The following is a 20,534-nucleotide window of genomic DNA, read 5'->3' on the forward strand; positions in this document are numbered from 1 at the left end:
GCATGTAGAGAAATTGACAATAAAGCTGACTTTGACTTTGACTTGAAAATTAAAAATGCACCTAAAACCTAAACCAAACGCTGCAGATAGTCATTTCTTCATGCGCAGTGGTCAACTCAGCACTCTCTAGCCGCCAAGAGCACTTTTTACTATGCCAACCCAACCAGAGTGAAGGGAGGAGCACAATTCAGAAAACGTGCTCAGCTCGTCGAGAAAATGCGATTTAAGCAATAAAATTAAAAATGCACCTAAAACCTAAACCAAACGCTGCCGATGGTCATTTCCTCATGCGCAGTGGTCAACTCGGCACTCCAAAGCAGACTTCCTGCGAGAGCGCCCCCTGGAGGCCGGAGGCCGTAAAAATCCATAAGTACGCCGCGCCGCCATTTAAGCCTCAGGGTTCAAAGTAACCTTCTGAATAAAATGCATTAAAAGTTCACATTTATTACAACTTGTTTTTGGTGAGCATGATTGAATTTAAATGCTGATTGATTGGGTTTTAATACAATGCAGATGGTCCAAACAGCGCCACTGCTTTGTGTAATCTCTGAGTCACATGGCAGAGTAAGAGAAAGGGTTTAGAGCACAGGTGTCAAACTCAAGGCCCAGGTGGCAGGTACGGCCCGCCACATCATTCTCTGTGGCCCACGAAGACAAATTGTGCATCAAATTTGTGTGTCATTAGTAGAATTGCAAATTGTCTTCACTTTTAATAATATCTTTTTTTAAAAATATTTGATCAGTTTTTACTCATCTGATTTGAAAACGAGTCATCTGTCAGTTTGTTTTGTAGCTTTTACTGCATATAAATAATAGTGTTAAGAGTAAAAGTGATCAAGTCATCACAAAAATCACGAAAAAAATCTTATATAGGCCGCACCTGACTATAAGCCGCAGGGTTCAAAATTTTGGAAACAAGTCGCAGCTTATACACCGGAAAATACGTTAGTTTTGCTAAAGGGTACCTGATTTGAGACTGGGTGAAAACCATTCGCACTTTTGTTGAAATTTTGCCATGCTCTTCAAAAGGCTATACATGTAGTATAGTTTCCATGGTTTGGTGGTTGTCACATTCGCCTCACACCCTGAAGGTCCCTGGTTTGAAACTGATTGGAAACAAGTCTGATGATCTTTTTGATTTGCTCTTCAAAACTGTGCAACAAAAGAAATTTTCAAACACAAAGAAATAGACTCCGCGTCAGGGAATTGAACCTCAGTTTGCCGAGCCGAGCCCGTGAATACTATAGCTAAAACGGCCTGTTGCGTTTTGTTCAAGATGTCCATCGTTAAGCAAGGAAAACAAAAATGTGCAGTAACAGTTTTTGTAACAGATGTTCGGTTGTTTAATGGCAGTCAGTGCACAAGGCACTTCAGCAGATGAAACAACGTCACACTCCAGATCAGAAGGCTTTATACTGACCAAAAGCAGGAAATTGGAAGGCAATGGGAGGGAAGGATAAGGTGTGTTCTGTTATCACCTGAATGTCCTGTTATTTACTGAATGATTTGTGACTATGTGTCATGGAACTTAACTGAGCTCTGTGTGCCGTGCCTGTGCTCACTGCCTATGTGTAAGTGAAAGTCACAAAGCTCTGTGTGCTGTGTCTGTGCTCTGATTGAGCAACTACGTTTGGGTAAATTATTTACACATTGATTGATATGATGAAGTATATATGTTTGTATAAACCAGTGCTTTTCAATTATTTTCTGTGATGCCCCCCCAGGAAGAAGAAAAGATTTCGCGCCCCCCCCATGTTATTAACATTAAAGAAAACGAAAATATAAATAAAAAATAAAAAATAAAGATCGACTTACAATAAAGAATAACGTTATAAATAACATTGTTTTTTTTAATCTGTCATAAAACAGATTCAAATTTTAGCACTTTTCCTTAAAATAAAAAATAAACTCTAATTATTCAAACTATAAACATTCTTGACCAACTGCCATTTTATGCTGAAAAAATGCAATAAAATAATAATAAAAATACATAATATTAAATTAAATAACAGCAATAAATAATATGCAATTCAAAGTAATCAGCAACATTAACTCAGGAGCACAATATATAAAACATTTTAACCTACAAAACAAAAATGAATCAAACAATTTGTGCTCAAAATGAGGCAGCATGACGGAGACCATATCCACGGCTGCAGGTAGTATCAGCTCCTCTGCAATGGTGTGTTTTTTTTTTTTACACTGAGCAATTTGTTACGCTGCTTTATATTATGATTACAGTGTGTGGTGAATTTTCTTCGATGTTCTGCTGGTCTCCAAGATCAAACAGTGGATAAGTGGCTGGCTCAGGAAAAGAAAACTTCAGTGACACACGGCTGATTAGGGAAAAAATTTATTCAACCGATGTCAGAATTGAAGTGTCTCTCTCTAGCCCAAAAAAAAGAAGCCCCCCTGTCTTCTCCCGCCTTGGGTCTTATACCCCGTGCCATCCCTTACTCGGGCGCACGCACACGAGGGCTGCTGGATGTCCTCTGACCCCCCAGCCTGCCTTGTTGATTCTAACCAAATGGCCGATTCCTGTATCCTGGTGCCAGGAAGTCTGCCTGCCAGGCCCAGACCCCATAGAATCCCATACGCGTGACCTAGTCACCTCTAAGGTTAGAAATGAAATATACATTGCATGAGACCTAAATAAAAATACACTGCAGGTGCTTGCTGATTGACTGAAGTAGTATTCAGAAAGTGGGATGATTGTTGGCAATATTCAGCCCGTTTTCGCTGAAAAACCTCAAGCATCTTATCAGCGTGATTGGGGTGCAATGACTTCATAAGTGCCACCTTAATTTATTTGGCTTCATACTGTCCGCTTCATACATTGTAAGGCACAGTAAACACACCGGTGTCTTTCCTCGTCTCCCATCGTAGTCACACCGAAGCCGAGCGCTACGTACGCTTTGTCATAGTATTGCCTTGCCTTAGCTTTTATGTGACTCTCAATTCTCGTATCTCCGTCTCTTTCTGCCGTTTTTTTCAACCCTGTTAAATATTTTTCCATGGTGTCCCACTGCACTTTTTATCGCCTGCTTTGTGCTGTGAGTGCTTATGTTCCATGCACTCTACGTGCGCTCTACACTGTCGAGCAGGGGTCACCAACATGGTGCCCACGGGCACCAGGTCGCCCATGAGGACCGCATGCGTCGCCCGCAGGACTGTTCTAAAATTATCTCAAATAGCGACACTTGTCAGTGAACTGCATCTATTTATTTTACAATCAAACCTCGGTTTTCGAACGTCCCGGTTCTCGAACAAATCGGAATTCGAAAAAAATAAAAATCGAGATTCTTTTGCTTCGGTTGTCGAAAAGAATTCGGAGGTCGAACCTCGCGAGATGAGCCGGGAGGACCCGAGAAAACTCGACCGCGCGGCCCGGATGCCGACTGACTTCGTTGCTATTGTATTTTCGTTACTTTGAGTATTATATAACCCCTAATCATGCCTCCAAAGAAAGCAAGTGGGAGCAGTAAAGCCATCCTAAAACACAAAGACGCTCTTAAAGCAACGCGACAGCGAGCGCCCGGCGCGCTGCGGTTGCGCGATCCGACCAAATTAAGCTCCCTGCGCACTGAGGTCCACTTAAATTTTGGAAAGTCCATCAGAACTTCAAAAATATTTTCTAAATTTCAGCGACGGCTCTGTCATATTATTGCAACAAGCGCGGTGCAGTTGCGCGGTGGGCGACGCTCTACGGTTGCGCCTTCGGCGGTGCGTTGCAGTTGCGCGATCAGACAAATTTGCGCAAATGAAAAAATGCTTTAAACAAAGGCGTGGTTTTTTTTGTCTTGAAACGAATTTTTTTTTTTTCCATTATTTTTAATGGGAAAAATAGATTCGGAATTTGACCGACCGTATTTTTGCTATTCTTGTTAAAATCACACTTACATGTGAACTGGAAATGACAATAATAACACATAGTGAAAGCCAAATTGAACAAATTGACTATTTCAGAAGTGTGCTTCAAACTGGTAGCCCTTTGCCATAATCAGTACCCAGGAAGTAGCTCTCGGTTTAAGAAAGGTTGGTGACCCCTGCGCTAGGCCAACGAGCCACGTAGTAAATTAGCTGACTCCGTTACATTCCGATTGGTAGTGAATATGACATGGACCTGAGGACTGCATTTTAGTGATTAATGAATTCAGATTGATATCATAGCCGGTTTGGGCGTGTCCTTTCAGGGTCATAATTTTGTGTCTACCGCTGCCTCGTGGAAGACAGGCCTAAAAAAAGATGGGAACACTTGAGGGAGTTTCACCAAGATGAATTTGGAAGAACTTTATGAAATACAGTTGATGTTAAAACATGGGTGGACGTGTCTGGAAGCCTGTGTTCAACAGAAGGCAACAGTGAACAACGGAAAAATTCAGCAAGGTAATTTACTTACGCCATGACCCAGATTCGTTCCGGTGATGCTACGGCCACAACGCTATACGATCATGACCAATATGCAATCGCATACAATAAGTTTAAGGTCTTTTCTTTAGGATCTTCAGCCAAGACACCCAGGCAGACCATGAAAGAATGTTGATGTTAAAATGTTGGTGGAACTATCCAACTGTGCAGATCCGAAGATTTGGGGTGAGACAACATTGTTTAGAGTGTCACTTATTTTGTGGCTTACCCTTTCTTCATTACACATCTAAAGTATCGTATCATTTTACCTTGCGGCTTATACTACACCGTACATACCATATCATGTCGCCTATTCAACTCATGCATGAGATGCGATGGCTGAGATATTTAGGCGATGGGTTGCTACTCCATTGTGCTCTCCACTCATCATTTCATATCACATCCTCGTCGGATTTTCACAAGCTTCCCATCCAAAGTATCTTGGCACAACGTACGTAACATAACTTGGCAACACAAGATGAGGTGGCCGAGAGGTTAAGGCGATGGATTGCTAATCCATTGTGCTCTGCACGCATGGGTTCAAATCCCATTCTCATCGAAGGTTTGCTTTAAATTGTTGTGGAGTGGTACATCTGTTTTCCAACATCCCGGTTCTCGAACAAATCGTTATTTGAACGCGTTAATGATTTTGAGTGACACGGATGGTTTGTTAAAATTGATGTTTATATTACATTTATTTGATATATCTAGTCTGACGTCTGTGGCACACGTATTCTTTTCGGCGTCAATTTGTTTTTTCTTTTTTTTTTTCTCAAGTGACACGGAAGACGAAGATTCTGGTAGATTCATTGATTTGGAGTGACATGGATGGTTCGATAAAATTGTTGTTTATATTATTGTCATTTCATTCATAGTTTATATATTGTTATATGGTCCTGTAGAAAAAAATTAACTGTAACGCGCCACTGACGTCGGACTTCTATACATACAGGAGGACCAACTCGATCGATGGCTTTAATGATTTGGAGTGACACAGATGGTTTGATAAAGGTGTTATTTATGTTATAGTTATTTGAATAACTGTTATTGTTACATCAGGCCCGTTCTCAGCTTCTCGTTTGTGTTTATGTCACGTTAGCATACCGTATCGTTAAGCCTGTTGTTGCTCGTTCATGTCTGTTCTTGGTGTTGGGTTTTGTCGAATAAATTTCCCCCAAAATACGACGAATACTCCGGAGCGACTTATATATGTTTTTTTGTTTTTTCATTTTATTGTGCATTTTATGTCTGATGCAACGTATATTCCGGAGCAACTTTTAGTCCGAAAAATAGGGTATGTGCCTTCTTATTTTTACTTTGTGTATCGTTTACTTGAATGTTTTGTTTTTCTGTGGGCCAATTGGGTGTAATCTGTCTTGTCTCCACAGTGGGATAGTAGGAAACGCAATTTCGATCTCTTTGTATGACTTGACATGAGAAGAAATTGACAATAAAACTGACTTTGACTTTGATAATGCGTTACAGTAGTCCAGGTGCGACTGTGTCCGCCACATCTAGTGTTATCGCACTATTCTGCTCTAGCTGGCGGACACGTCCCTATAGCAGGGACAACCTCTCTAAGAAAAGGGTGCAATTGGTGCACAAAGCCGTACAAACCTCTTGATCCGCAGCCATACTTGCGTGTCCGATGATCAACGGTAGACAAACAGCCACGGAGCCTCCGCTAAGAGCCAAACAGTGACGTGGTTGAAATGGCAGGGATTGACGGTCCGCGGCGTTCAACAATAGTAAACTCCCAAAAGTGGAATAAAAAACGTAAAAAGCGTTGAAGAACTAGAAAAGCATATAGAAATGTTGGACTGTAGATCGTCTCTCTCGTGACGCTGCGGCGCTCTACGTGGCAAACCGGAAGTATGATTCAAAGTGAGGTTAAAAAGATAGAAAATAACACAAAGTAGGAGAGAGCGAATCACCGAGGTTGCCATCCGCGGTGCCATCTTATGATGTAATGATATCAACCAATGCAGCTATATATAGCTCTGCTGCAAACACAGGTTAACGCACATGGGTCGAAAACCTGCTTAAATTCTCCATCCATCCATCCATCTTCTTCCGCTTATCCGGGGTCGGGTCGCGGGGGCAGCAGCTTTAGGAGGGACTCCCAGACTTCCCTCTCCCCAGCCACTTCATCCAGCTCATCCCGGGGGATCCCAAGGCGTTCCCAGGCCAGCTGAGAGACATAGTCTCTCCAGCGCGTCCTGGGTCGTCCCCGGGGTCTCCTACCGGTGGGACATGCCCGGAACACCTCCCCAGGGAGGCGTCCAGGAGGCATCCTGATAAGATGCCCGAGCCACCTCATCTGGCTCCTCTCAACGTGGAGGAGTAGCGACTCTACTCCGAGTCTCTCCCGGATGACCGAGCTTCTCACCCTATCTCTAAGGGAGAGCCCGGACATCCTGCGGAGAAAACTCATTTCGGCCGCTTGTATCCGAGATCTCGTTCTTTCGGTCACGACCCATAGCTCGTGACCATAGGTGAGGGTAGGAGCGTAAATCGACCGGTAAATTGAGAGCTTTGCCTTTTGGCTCAGCTCTCTCTTCACCACAACGGACCGGTACAGGGTCCGCATTACTGCCGACGCTGCACCGATCCGCCTGTCGATCTCACGCTCCATCCTCCCCTCACTCGTGAACAAGACTCCAAGATACTTGAACTCCTCCACTTGGGGCAGGATCTCATCCCCGATCCGGAGAGGGCATTCCACCCTTTTCCGATCGAGGACCATGGACTCGGATTTGGAGGTGCTGACCCTCATCCCGACCGCTTCACACTCGGCTGCGAATCGTTCCAGCGAGAGCTGGAGATCACAGCCTGAAGAAGCCAACAGCACCACGTCATCTGCAAAAAGCAGAGACGCGATGCTGAGGTCCCCAAACCGAACCCCCTCAATGCCTCGGCTGGGCCTAGAAATTCTGTCCATAAAAATTATGAACAGAATCGGTGACAAAGGGCAGCCTTGGCGGAGTCCAACCCTCACTGGGAACGAATCCGTCTTACTGCCGGAAATGCGGACCAGACTCTGGCATCGGTGATACAGGGACCGAACCGCCCTTATCAGTTGGCTCGGCACCCCGTACTCCCGAAGCACCCTCCACAGAACCTCCCGAGGGACACGGTCGAACGCCTTCTCCAAGTCCACAAAACACATGTGGACTGGTTGGGCGAACTCCCATGCACCCTCGAGGATCCTGCCGAGGGTGTAGAGCTGGTCCACTGTTCCACGGCCAGGACGAAAGCCACACTGCTCCTCCTGAATCCGAGGTTCGACATCCCGACGGACCCTCCTCTCCAGCACCCCTGAATAGACCTTACCAGGGAGGCTGAGGAGTGTGATTCCCCTGTAATTGGAACACACCCTCCGGTCCCCCTTCTTAAAGAGGGGAACCACCACCCCAGTCTGCCAATCCAGAGGCACTGTCCCCGATGTCCACGCAACGTTGTAGAGGCGTGTCAGCCATGACAGCCCCACAACATCCAGAGCCTTTAAGAACTCCGGGCGGATCTCATCCACCCCCGGGGCCTTGCCACCGAGGAGTTGCTTAAATTCTATTTCGCACAAAGAAATAAACACCCTGTCAGGGAACCGAACCCCGGTCTTCCACGTGACAGGCAGAGATACTGTCCACTATACTAACGAGGACTGTGCTGTGTAGAGGGGCAACTTGCTACTTGGCGGCAGAAAGGAAAGGTGGGGTGGGGGGCGGGGTGGTATGTGCTAGAACGCTCACGGAACACATGCGCGCGTAACTATTATGTGGATTTTAACCGTCTGTAAAGGTTTTCTAAAACAGTTCTGAAATGGGGCAAACTGCTGTTCCAGTTCACATATGCCTGCGTTCAAGTTTAGAAAGCACTACCTTTAGGGGGAGCATTAGAGATTAAAGGTGAGGGGGTCACGGTAGGCGGGTTAGCAGGTTAAGGTTAAATTATTAGGGTTTGGTATTTGTTAAGGTTTTAGCCTTAGCGTTAGGGCTTGAAGTTGGGGAATTGTGAGCCTTAGGCCAACCAGATTCCATTTATTCCATAAATCACTGACATTCAGTCTTCAGGTCCATGTCACATGGGCTACCAATCGGAATATAACGGGGTCAGCTGGTCTACTATGGGGCTCATTGGTGCAGGGGAATGATTCTCGCCTCGGGTTCATTGATTACCCGGGTTAAACTCCCGGACGATCTCTTCTTTGAAACACTGTTGTCTATCGTTGTGTAGAGTGGTTGACAGGCCAATGTTACACAGAACGTAACATGGTCTGCAAGCTTTCTTTGAGGCTTGTTTGTCTAGGCCCTAGACAAGATTCATACCCCGTGTCTCTAGGGGTATGAATCTTGCTTTGGGTGTGAGAGGTCCGGGGTTCAACTCCCAGATGAACCCTTCGTTAAAATATTGCTGTTGATCAACTAGCCCCATTTCATCTGAGTTGAGTGTCACATGGGCTGTCAATTGAAACGAAGGTTGAGTGAATTTACCTTGGGTCTCTAAAATATGTTGTTTTTATTCTCATCACTTGCCGTCATGTTTCATCCATTCCGCCACTCACCCTACAAGACTGTATCGACTGTAAACTTGTGTGGAAAACTGTCATTGTCCAAAGGAAGGCTGTTTAGTAACAGTGACCAGCAGACAAATTCATCAAGGTAATTTGATTATTCCATGACCCGGATTCGAATCGATTACAACCATTAACCACTACACGATCATGGCCTGTATGCAGGAGCGTTAAATACGGTGCACATATTGGCCATGATCGTATAGTGGTTAGTACTCTGCGTTGTGGCCGCAGCAACCCCGGTTCGAATTCGGGTCATGGCATACTCAAATTACTGGGTGGAATTTGTCCCTGCTCCCTATTGCTGAACAGCCATCTTTTGGACAATGACGATTTTCCACACGTTTGCGGTCGATAGCCTTAACTTGTAGGGCGAGTGGCGCAATGGATAAAACATCATGGCATAGTCATAGTAGACTTGACTTGGACTTTACTTGACCTATTTAAGGACTTGACTTGACTTGACTTGACTTGACTTGACTTGACTTGACTTGCCTAAGGAAAAAAAAAAAGACTTAGGACTTACTTGAGACTTGAAGGTTAAGACTTGAGACTTACTTGAGACTTGCACATGTGTGACTTGGTCCCATCTCTGCTCTAATTGGGCCTTATCCATTTTCAGAATCATTTCTTTATCTGTGAAGGAAAGGAGTACTTTCGCTGCCTCGGCTTCGGCGCGGGAAATGGCAGCAGCAATGCCAGAGGACATTTTTGTAGAACATGATTTGTAAGATTTAGACTTCAGTGACTGTTTCTTTTGTCCATCCATAGTCTGAGTTTGGCGTTTAACTTTGTTACCTTGTGTGATGAAGGCGTTGTTTCACTATCCTGCCCTCCAAATATGTTGAATATCCGAAGACAGTAAGCTCAACCACTTTCACTAATCAAGACTCTGAAGGCCAGTTTGAAGGTTGACTCCAGGTTTAATAGCAAGGGAAAGGCTGAAACTGGGAGAATACAAACCACATTGTATAATCAGTCATACGAACTAAATGAATTAAATAGATATGGAATCTCAATCATGCTTCTCTCCTAACGTCTAACATCACAGAAAACTATTATTTCAGAAGTTAAAAGATCTATTTTGATCCATAATAACTTAACGATACATACCAACAATGCCTTTTACAACACAAAATGTAGGTAGTTGTTTTGCCGAACTGCAGGAGAGAATAGACTAAGCAGCGTTCTCTTTCAACACTGTGCTGAAACATGCCCTTACTTCCTGATTCTAGTCACGTGACCTACTCTATCTTAACACTGATCACAGACTACAAAGATATGTGTTAGCGTGGTGCTCACTCTAACTTATTTTTGCAAGAACCACACGGCAGACAGTATGCCCTTATTAAGCATTTGCAAATGGAGAGTCATTCGTCGCTGCGCGTACAGCGATGATCGAATGAGGTCTGACTCAGGCCTCTTGCAAGAGCATTTTTTATTGAGAGAAACAGGGTGGGGGTAAGTGTGGGGGAGAGAGTGGACAGGATGGGGTTGAAGCCCCTGGCCTGCTGGTGAAAGCATAGCGGGGTTCTTTTACGATGTTGTGTAAACAAAACAACTTTGATTGCTTCCTCTGCAGCTGATCAATCACTTCAAAAGATCTTAGCACTTTGTTCTACTACTTTTGTTAAGACAGGACAAGCTAGGTTAATTATTACAAGTTACATTCCAACATAAGCATAGGATCAAACTAATCTATCAACCCTAACAACATGAGAGACACGACAAGGCGAAATAATCAGTTATCCTTAATCCGAATCCGAAGGCGATTAAAGTGAACTTGATTGATCTGCATCGAGGGAGTACACGAGTCTTTGTGTGTGATATCTAGTTATCATATTAAGTCAAAAACAATTTCTTGGGAGCTAATTTTTGGTCATCCTTTTTCACAATCTTACATTTTAATGAAATTTTTCTCATGCATATCGTTGGACACCTCTAGCTGATGAACCAATTACAATTCGCATACGGGCATTAAGGACCCCCCCCTCCCCAAATGTAAACAAGATGGAACTGCATGCTTTCTGCATTGCATCGGAAGACAGTAAATACAATTCTAATAAAACTTTCAAGACTATGATCCAACTTGTGGAGTGTTTTTATTAACTTTTACTGAGATACTGCACCAAGTTCCTGGGGGTGCACATCAGTGAGGACCTCTCCTGGTCCGCAAACACCTCGTCACTGGCAAAGAAAGCTCAGCGCCGCCTGTACTTCCTGCGGAAATTCAGGCGTGCATGTGCTCCTCAGGCAGTCCTGTCTACATTCTACCGTGGCACCATTGAGAGCGTCCTCACCAATTGCATCGCTGTCTGGGGTGGTAACTGCACTGAACAGAACTTGAAGGCCCTGCAGCGCATAGTGAATACGGCTAGTAAGATTATTGGTGCTTCGCTCCCCTCCCTGAAGGACGTTTACACCTCCCATCTCGCCCGCAAGGCAACCTCGATTGCCAGAGATGTGAGTCACCCGGCTCACTCTTTGTTTGACCTTCTGCCCTCTGGGAAGAGGTACAGGAGCCTGCGCTCCCGCACCACCAGACTCGCCAACAGCTTCTTTCTCTAGGCTGTTAGGGCCCTGAACTCGCTACCCCCTTCTGCGTAGCGTGCGTGCGGCACTGTTGCGCTATTTTCGGGAATCTCTGCTGTACGCGCACTTGCTCCTTTTTTTTCTGCTCCTCTTATTTATTTATTTATTGTTGTGTTATTTATTCATTATTTATTCAGCACGCTTTTGTTGTACTTGTTTACTTGTTTGTCTGTTGTGAGCCATGTCTTGTCACCGTGGGATAGGGGGGAACGAAATTTTGGTTTCTTTGTGTGTCTTTGGCATGTGGACAAATTGACAATAAAGCTGACTTTGACTTTGACTTTGATAGTTGAACCCTGGCATATTTTCTCTTGTATTTCGTAAACTGTATTCAGCCATACTGACGTTACCCAGCTTGCTTGCAATTAACCTAGATGGCTAACGTTAACGTTATATTAACGTTAGTGCTTGAACGTTACTAGGTGGCGTATGTATTTATGTATTTATTTATTTATTTATTTATTTACAGCGGGAAAGATTTGAGATGGGGTGCTGCATGCATGTGTGCCATTCATGTAAAGAGCCCACTAAAATACATAATTCCATTTTCAGAGACAAGTTGGGTTAAATTTATCAATTGTACATTGCAGTGGGCTAATTTAGATGTCCCAGAGAGTGCAATAGTTGCGGTTGTCATCGTTTTGGCGAATGATTTGACCCACATGCAGGAAACCAACTCAGAAGTTCAGAATGAGTGATGAGTGTTTATTGGAGGAGATGCGGTGGAGGCAGAGCGGGAGGATCTGCGCTCGGAGCAAGGAGCAGCAACGGCGGAGCGTGTGGAGTTCAGCCAGACGGGGTGGATCTTGAAGGTGAGCCGTGGAGGGAATCTGCGAACAAAATACACAAGGCTTGGTCAGAGGATACGACGTGGCTATGGCGGAGATCTTACTGCAGACCTGAGGATCAGGAGAACGTGGCGTCGATGAGCAAGAGGGTATCGAGGAGCCAAAGGCACAACCGTGGAGGTGATCACAACAGGTAGGACACGACGAGCAGTCCATTGTTGTCAATAGATCCGAGGCAATACTTACTTCCTAGTTCCTGAGTTGGAGGAATGCCATTGGGAGACATTGTTAGGGTTTTCCAGGTTATCTTTATCATAGGATTATGTTGGAATGCAACAGGTAATAAATACCTTACCTTGTCCTCCTTATCACAAGGTCGTAAAACATCCCCTGACATGTTTAGACTAGAGGACAAGGGCTTTAGCCAGTTTACCCAAACCCCCACTCTGTTTCTCTTAATAAATATCCCATCGCAGGAACGAGGGTTCGGACTTCATTCTGGAGTGAGTGAACTCTCCACCTGCAGGTGTCTAAAAGAACTTGCTTGTCTCCCGTGTGGTTCTTGCAAAATATTGTTTGAGTGAGAAAATCTCTAACATTTTGGTGCCGAAACCCGGGATCCCTCATACCCGCTATCTGGCTGACGAAGGAGGACGTGCTGCATTGTCGACAAGCCAGTGTCCATTAGGAGGACCTGGAGAAGAAAGTCCTGGGAAGAGAATTCTTCGCTGGGCCAGCATCTTAGGTCTGCCTTCGTCTGACAGAGGTGGATTGACGGGACCCGGCAGTGCAACGAACCAAGGGAACAAGTAAGTTAAAGGCCTTAAGTTGTGTGCACGAGAGATACGGCTTTGGTTTGTCCGAGCCATGAGATACGGCTTTGGTTTGTCCGAGCCATGAGATACGGCTTTGGTTTGTCCGAGCTATGAGATACGGCTTTGGTTTATCCGAGCTATGAGATACGGCTTTGGTTTATCCGAGCTATGAGATACGGCTTTGGTTTGTCCGAGCCATGAGGCCTAAAAAAAAAGCGCTGGAGTTAGTGTGATTGAGTGTGTGACTGGTAGGATAAATTGACTAAAAAGCAGTTCTAGCGTTGATCCATGGCAATAAAACAGGCTAGTAATCTGTTAAAAGGTCAATTTAAACCTGCATTGAGGATCCTCAAAGACATAAAAGAAATAAATAAGTAATAATAATAATAATATTTTTGAGAAAAAGAAATTATATAACCTAAAACTACTAGAATTAAGATGGGAAATAAAAACGGTAAATCTCTACCTCTTGACGGAGATGAGAAGTACATGGCGAGTAGATTTCTTAATTGTATGCAATATATGCCGAAGTGGAAGAAAAAGTATGGAGTAGAAGGGAAGTTGAGAGTTGAAGTGTGGAAGATAGTAGTTGATGTTTTAGAAGAGAGTGTGAATAAAAAGAAAAATGGGCTGAAAAAGAAAAGAAAAGAGAGAGAATTGGATTGTGCTAAAATGTGGTTGAAAGCTTCACAAGAAAGAAGAGAACAAATCCAAAAGACAAAAGATAGAAAGTTGAAAAGTGATGAAGCCGCCATTCAATTGAGATTTGAAAAAGAATTCTGGGTACATAGTGGCATCCCATTCAATGATGCAGATGAGAGTGCTTATCAACAACATCTTAAAATTCCGCTCCTCACTGGTTTCCCCCCTGACTTGGGCAGTTGGGTGAGAAAACACTTGGTGGAAGCGGACACTGCTTGGTTTACAAAAAACATGCAGTGGCCCAAAGACGCTGACAAAGGGATTGAGAAAGGCAGAAGTTTTGATGTATTTCATCTAGATGATGATAATGATCTAAATGAAGATACAACAATCTTCTACCAAAGTTCCCAAAGGGGCAGAGGAAGAGTTAGATACCAACAACGTCGCAAGCCACCATTCAAATCAAAACCCCCATCAGATTCAGACAACTGTTGGAACTGTGGGAGACGAGGACACTTTGCACGAGAGTGTCGTTCTGCAAAGCAATATCAATCAAAGGGTGCAGGACGGGGCAGAGGAAAAGCCAAATTTTTAGCATGACAAGCTTCCTTCTCTTTGACCGCTTATGCTCATACAGAGAAAGAAAGGATAGATGCCCATATGACAGCAAAACATGTCATTGTCAGATTATTAGAATTTTTTTTAGATTATTAGAAGTCTTGTCCATCCAAGAAGTATGACAATGCTGTTTGTATGCCCAAATTACAAATGACTAGAGCTCAATTTGTGTTACACTAAAGTTAAAATATGCAAATCAAGTAATAAAGAAATGCAACTTGCTTCTAGAAGATAAATAAATAAAATTAGAATGTGCTGTCCTCGTGTGCATGGGAGGGACCAGCTCATGATCGACCACGGGAAATGGCCAGCCTGTGACGAATCATTGTTGCTGAGACCTACCTTCTGCACGCGAGAGCTGTGCATGTGTGTGCGTATGTGTTAAAGTTAAAGTTAAAGTCCCAAATTGATGAAGATTGCCTAAACTTTTAGTATAAAGAAATTTGCTAGACTGTTGTCTATTCAATTTACACCGCAGAACAGAAACAATTTGACGGAAAAAAAAAAAAAATGAGAGGAAAAGAGAGAAGTCTGTTTGCGAGCAGAAACTAATCCACACTAGTGCATGTTAAGTGTCGAACCCACATGAGAAATTCGAAGAAAAAAGAACGAGAGAACATGCTTTCAGGAATTGGAAGGAGCTAAATTGTGAATTTAAGATTTTGCAATGCTACATTTAATAGGAATAATTGATTGGTTGTGTTATAAGATTAAACAAACTTCTAAATGCAAGCTAAATCTGAGAGATTGAGTTCTTCAAATTTTAAAACAAAGAAAAAATTCAGATTAATTTGCCAGTTGTTTGTTTTAGTTAAGTTTTTTTTTTTGACTGGTGGATTGTTCTACCAGGAAACCTGAGTTGAAAATGATATATGAATGTTGTGTGGTGAGCTTGGATGAATTGGGACCAATGTGATAGTATGACTCCTTTTTGGAGACTGTGTGAGATGCATATGATGAGCATTGATGGATGATTGCCTGAATGAGAGGTTGAATGGTTGAAGTCGTTGGCGACTACTGTGGAGAATTAGTGGAGCGACTTTGATGAAAGAGTGATTTTGAGCAGGTTGAATGTTAGAAAGAAACACGTAGCTTTTGGATTGATAATTAACTAGAGAAAAAATTGGAGAACCAGTAACACATGTAGAAGATGTGTGAACTGAGAAATTGAGAAGCGTTTTGGAAAGAAAGTCAAATTAAATGATGATGGTATGATTGTATGTCGTAAAGAACGCATTCTCCCAAAAAGTTTCTCAAGGTGTGAGGCATGGGCGTTGCCAAGCCTCAAAAGGAGGGAGTGAGTAGGACAGATAGTGGAAGATAGTAATAATACAACACTTTATGACAATTAATTTTCGAATACATTTGGTGTTAAACTGTGGTAAAAAAAAATTTGTTCTGGTGTAGATAGGTTAGCAACACGAGAGATTTAGAGGTTCAAAAGAAAGACAGTTAAAAGAAAACATCTTTGATTTGGACAATTGCAGGCTAACAGGAACATGAGAACGATAAGAACTACGAGGTGGGATCCAATTTCATTGGGGAGATTGAGAATTCACAGCACCATACTCTAAGTCACATTTTTGAGCAAGCATGACAATAATATGTGAGAGGTCAAGACATACAGATCAGGGCTTGATGTGGAAAGCAGACCTCGATGAGTTGATTTTCAATAACGATACTGAAGACAACATACTGTCCGATTAAATTGGAACAATAGATAAAATGTAGCTCAAAAATAGGATGAGTTGCAGGATTTACGATATAAAAATGAGACCGCGGTTATTAGAAGAATTTGAAGTTTGGTAAACAAACGTTACCAGCAAATTGATGGAAGCAGCTACATTTGGAGATATTCTTACAAGTTTGACAGAACTGAGGAGATTTGATAAATAAATAAATAAAAATTTGACAAATACGTAGGGCTACAGAGAAAAGCATTATAATCAGAGATTGAACGGATTTGGATAAAACAAATAGGCTAAAACGGTAGGAAACAAGAGCAAGATCTGATATTTTGGCTCATCAAGCTTAAGACGTAGAGGTCGAGTTATATAAATTTTAGAACAGGACATTTGGCAGTCAGGAGGGAGCTAGGTTGCTCAATGTACCTACTCAATACAATAGTAAGGTTTTTTGTACCACAGTGGAGGTTGGATGGTCAGAAAGTTAGGTACGTTCAATTTTTGACATTCACACAATCATGCGTAGGAGTCACAAGGCGACAGTTATCAAGTCGATGACTGCAATAGGGGCCACCTACGACTGCACCGACATGAAAAAGTAGAAGCGAGAGAGCAGAGTATGGGATTATATGCTAAAATGTCTGCTATACAGTTGCCGATAGGAGATTATATCAAAAGAAGCTACATGAGAGATGGATTAGAATCGCTTTGTGTGTGTGTGTGTTCACGCCCTGTGTGGGTACGAGCGTGTGAGGAGAAAGAAGGCATGGGTGAGACAATCTCTTTCAAACCAAGAGGCAATAAATGGGAACGCCCCTGTCATAAATAGTTTTTGGTTAAAGGGAATCATTAGGAAGTGTTCAAACTCTTCCCGCAAACACTCCTATTTGCCAGTTAAATGGGCACTACAATTGACTACGAGAGTTGCAAACAACAGATGAAGAGCAGTCCTTGGCAGATTATATGATCAGGACGCTCAAACTGTGTCAAAGACAAATTTACTGCCGCTTGATCTTTCCTCCTCACAGGTCGACAACCCCATCAATCCAGGAGACTGGGTCTACATCGAGGTCATCAAAAGAAGGAACTGGGCCAGCCACGACGGGAGGGACCATTCCAAGTCTTGCTGACTACACATGTTGCATCCAAGGTTGCAGCACCCACAAATGCATTAACGACGACTGCTCTCCAGGAGGAAACTGGATGGGAGCTTTGGACATCACCACTGTGTGCCAGGATGAGAGAGCCGTTTTCAAGGTGTAAGGGCTCTACTACCGACATGGCTGCACCATCGGACGGGACCTACTTCATCCAGAAGTTCAGAGGCACTGCCTCACCTGCATCCTATGAGTGCACGTGCCTGTTCAGTACGGATCATGGTTTTGTGGTCACAAGAGTAGTCCGATGCTGCCTGCCAACTGGACACGAGTGTGTGCGCCAGTGTGTAACAGACCTCACCTACAGACTAGAACATCATCAGCTGACGAAAACACGAGCACATATACAACTTCTTAGACGTGACAGATGTGATAATGATAATGAGACGTGGATTGCGTAGATGCTGTTCTGTTGAGCATGTGTTACGGAAACTTGTTGATTTGACCATCAAATATGCTTCGCACGTGATGGATACAATGATGTACTGTTTCTGTGTTTTTCTTTTTATTTTTTTTATTATTGATAGCGTTCTGGTCGCCTGTGGCAACGGGGCCGTGTAAGAATTTTCCTGCTAATAACATCTGGCCAGCAGGTTTTTCGCTTACACAATAAGTTTGATTTGGGGTATTGAGGTAATGCCTCATCTTCACTAGAAAGTGTTGCTATCATTGTTTGTTGTTTTTATTTTTACCATTCTACTTTCTTCATTATACGTATATATGTTGTTTTTACTTGTCTTTGTTGTTTGGGGTAGCATAATCATATGATAAATCAGGAGGGAGATGTTAGGGTTTTCCAGGTTATCTTTATCATAGGATTATGTTGGAATGCAACAGGTAATAAATACCTTACCTTGTCCTCCTTATCACAAGGTCGTAAAACATCCCCTGACATGTTTAGACTAGAGGACAAGGGCTTTAGCGAGTTTACCCAAACCCCCACTCTGTTTCTCTTAATAAATATCCCATCGCAGGAACGAGGGTTCAGACTTCATTCTGGAGTGAGTGAACTCTCCACCTGCAGGTGTCTAAAAGAACTTGTTTGTCTCCCGTGTGGTTCTTGCAAAATATTGTTTGAGTGAGAAAATCTCTAACAGACATCAAGTCACGTGACGTTGTTACGAGTTTTGATTGGTTCTGCAGCAAAGACCCCTTTGCAGCAGTGCCTGTTGCGTTTCGCAATCAAACGTTGATTTTCATAAAACGATGACCAAAAAACAGCTCCCAACAATCAAAAATTAGGTCATATTAAAATATCACATCCTCCCTACAACCAGATCAATCATTTCACTAACGAAAGCCTCAAGCGAGCTTTGGCCTGCCACCGACTGTTGGTCAGGAAGCTGGTGATCCACTGACAGGTGGAGGCAGGCACCGCAAGCTGGATGAGCTTCTGTTGGAGGATGTCAGGAGCGATGGTGTTGAACGCCGAGCTGAAGTCCACAAACAGGATGCTGGCGTACGTTCCTGGGGTGTCCAGGTGGTGCAGGATGTCGTGCAGTCTCATGTTGACCGCATCATCCACCGACCTGTTTGCCCGGTAGGCAAACTGGAGGGGGTCAAGCAGGGGGCCCGTGACATCCTTCAGGTGGTTCAACACTAACCTTTCCAAAGATTTCATGACCACAGATGTCAGAGCGACAGGTCTGTAGTCATTCAAATCTGTGATGGCGGGCTTCTTGGCCACCGGAAGGATGGTGGAGCTCTTGAAGCACGAGGACACCTCACACAGCTCCAGGGAACTGTTGAAGATCCGTGCAAAGGTGGGTGCTAGCTGTCAGCACAGACTTTCAAGCAGGAATGTGACACGCCGTCTGGGCCCGGTGCCTTCCTGATCTTTTGTCTCCGGAACATCTGGCACACTTCTTTCTCGCGGATCTGGAGTGCGGGCGCGGCCTCTGCAAGAGAGTAGGTGACAACGGTGATGGAGGTGTGGACAGAGCGGTTGTGGGGGGAGGTGAGTATGTTGATTGTGCTGCAGGAGGTCCTGTTGTGTATTCTTGTTAAAATCACACTTACATGTGAACTGGAAATGACAATAATAACACATAGTGAAAGCCAAATTGAACAAATTGGCTATTTCAGAAGTGTGCTTAAACTGGTAGCCCTTTGCCATAATCAGTACCCAGGAAGTAGCTCTCGGTTTAAGAAAGGTTGGTGACCCCTGCGCTAGGCCAACGAGCCACATAGTAAATTAGCTGACTCCGTTACATTCCGATTGGTAGTGAATATGACATGGACCTGAGGACTGCATTTTAGTGATTAATGAATTCAGATTGATATCATAGCCGGTTTGGGCGTGTCCTTTCAGGGTCATAATTTTGTGTCTACCGCTGCCTCGTGGAAGACAGGCCTAAAAAGAGATGGGAACACTTGAGGGAGTTTCACCAAGATGAATTTGGAAGAACTTTATGAAATACAGTTGATGTTAAAACATGGGTGGACGTGTCTGGAAGCCTGTGTTCAACAGAAGGCAACAGTGAACAACGGAAAAATTCAGCAAGGTAATTTACTTACGCCATGACCCAGATTCGTTCCGCTGATGCTACGGCCACAACGCTATACGATCATGACCAATATGCAATCGCATACAATAAGTTTAAGGTCTTTTCTTTAGGATCTTCAGCCAAGACACCCAGGCAGACCATGAAAGAATGTTGATGTTAAAATGTTGGTGGAACTATCCAACTGTGCAGATCCGAAGATTTGGGGTGAGACAACATTGAAAAAACGTTTTTCTTTGTTTAGAGTGTCACTTATTTTGTGGCTTACCCTTTCTTCATTACACATCTAAAGTATCGTATCATTTTACCTTGCGGCTTATACTACACCGTACATACCATATCATGTCGCCTATTCAACTCATGCATGAGATGCGATGGCTGAGATATTTAGGCGATAGGTTGCTACTCCATTGTGCTCTCCACTCATCATTTCATATCACATCCTCGTCGGATTTTCACAAGCTTCACATCCAAAGTATCTTGGCACAACGTACGTAACATAATTTGGCAACACAAGATGAGGTGGCCGAGAGGTTAAGGCCATGAATTGCTAATCCATTGTGCTCTGCACGCATGGGTTCAAATCCCATTCTCATCGAAGGTTTGCTTTAAATTGTTGTGGAGTGGTACATCTGTTTTCCAACATCCCGGTTCTCGAACAAATCGTTATTTGAACGCGTTAATGATTTTGAGTGACACGGATGGTTTGTTAAAATTGATGTTTATATTACATTTATTTGATATATCTAGTCTGAC

General features: G+C 43.5%; 2 long non-coding RNA genes and 2 other non-coding genes across 6 annotated transcripts; 2 read left to right on the plus strand and 2 right to left on the minus strand.

The window, feature by feature from the left end:
* The first annotated feature begins 4,884 nt into the window (after window positions 1-4,884).
* Window positions 4,885-4,966, plus strand: trnas-gcu (transfer RNA serine (anticodon GCU)). Its single transcript has one exon. It is a non-coding gene; the product is annotated as a tRNA-Ser (tRNA).
* A 3,080-nt stretch (window positions 4,967-8,046) lies between these two features.
* LOC148382136 (uncharacterized) lies at window positions 8,047-10,427 on the minus strand. Of its 3 annotated transcripts, none has more exons than XR_015854142.1 (4): window positions 10,091-10,427; window positions 9,776-9,924; window positions 9,536-9,646; window positions 8,047-9,457 (listed from the first exon to the last, which is right to left on the minus strand). It is a non-coding gene; the product is annotated as an uncharacterized LOC148382136 (long non-coding RNA). The 3 variants fall into 3 exon arrangements; XR_015854141.1 differs by having other exon boundaries at window positions 8,047-9,467; window positions 10,091-10,425; XR_015854140.1 differs by having other exon boundaries at window positions 8,047-9,472; window positions 10,091-10,425.
* Window positions 10,428-12,253: 1,826 nt separating this feature from the next.
* LOC148382137 (uncharacterized) lies at window positions 12,254-12,992 on the minus strand. The gene is made up of 2 exons (XR_015854229.1): window positions 12,469-12,992; window positions 12,254-12,399 (listed from the first exon to the last, which is right to left on the minus strand). It is a non-coding gene; the product is annotated as an uncharacterized LOC148382137 (long non-coding RNA).
* A 7,302-nt stretch (window positions 12,993-20,294) lies between these two features.
* trnas-gcu (transfer RNA serine (anticodon GCU)) lies at window positions 20,295-20,376 on the plus strand. Its single transcript has one exon. It is a non-coding gene; the product is annotated as a tRNA-Ser (tRNA).
* Window positions 20,377-20,534: the final 158 nt, after the last annotated feature.

Source organism: Syngnathus floridae, chromosome 18 (genome assembly GCF_059516105.1).
Source record: "Syngnathus floridae isolate MCC-2025c chromosome 18, RoL_Sflo_1.0, whole genome shotgun sequence".
Lineage (NCBI taxonomy): Eukaryota > Metazoa > Chordata > Actinopteri > Syngnathiformes > Syngnathidae > Syngnathus > Syngnathus floridae.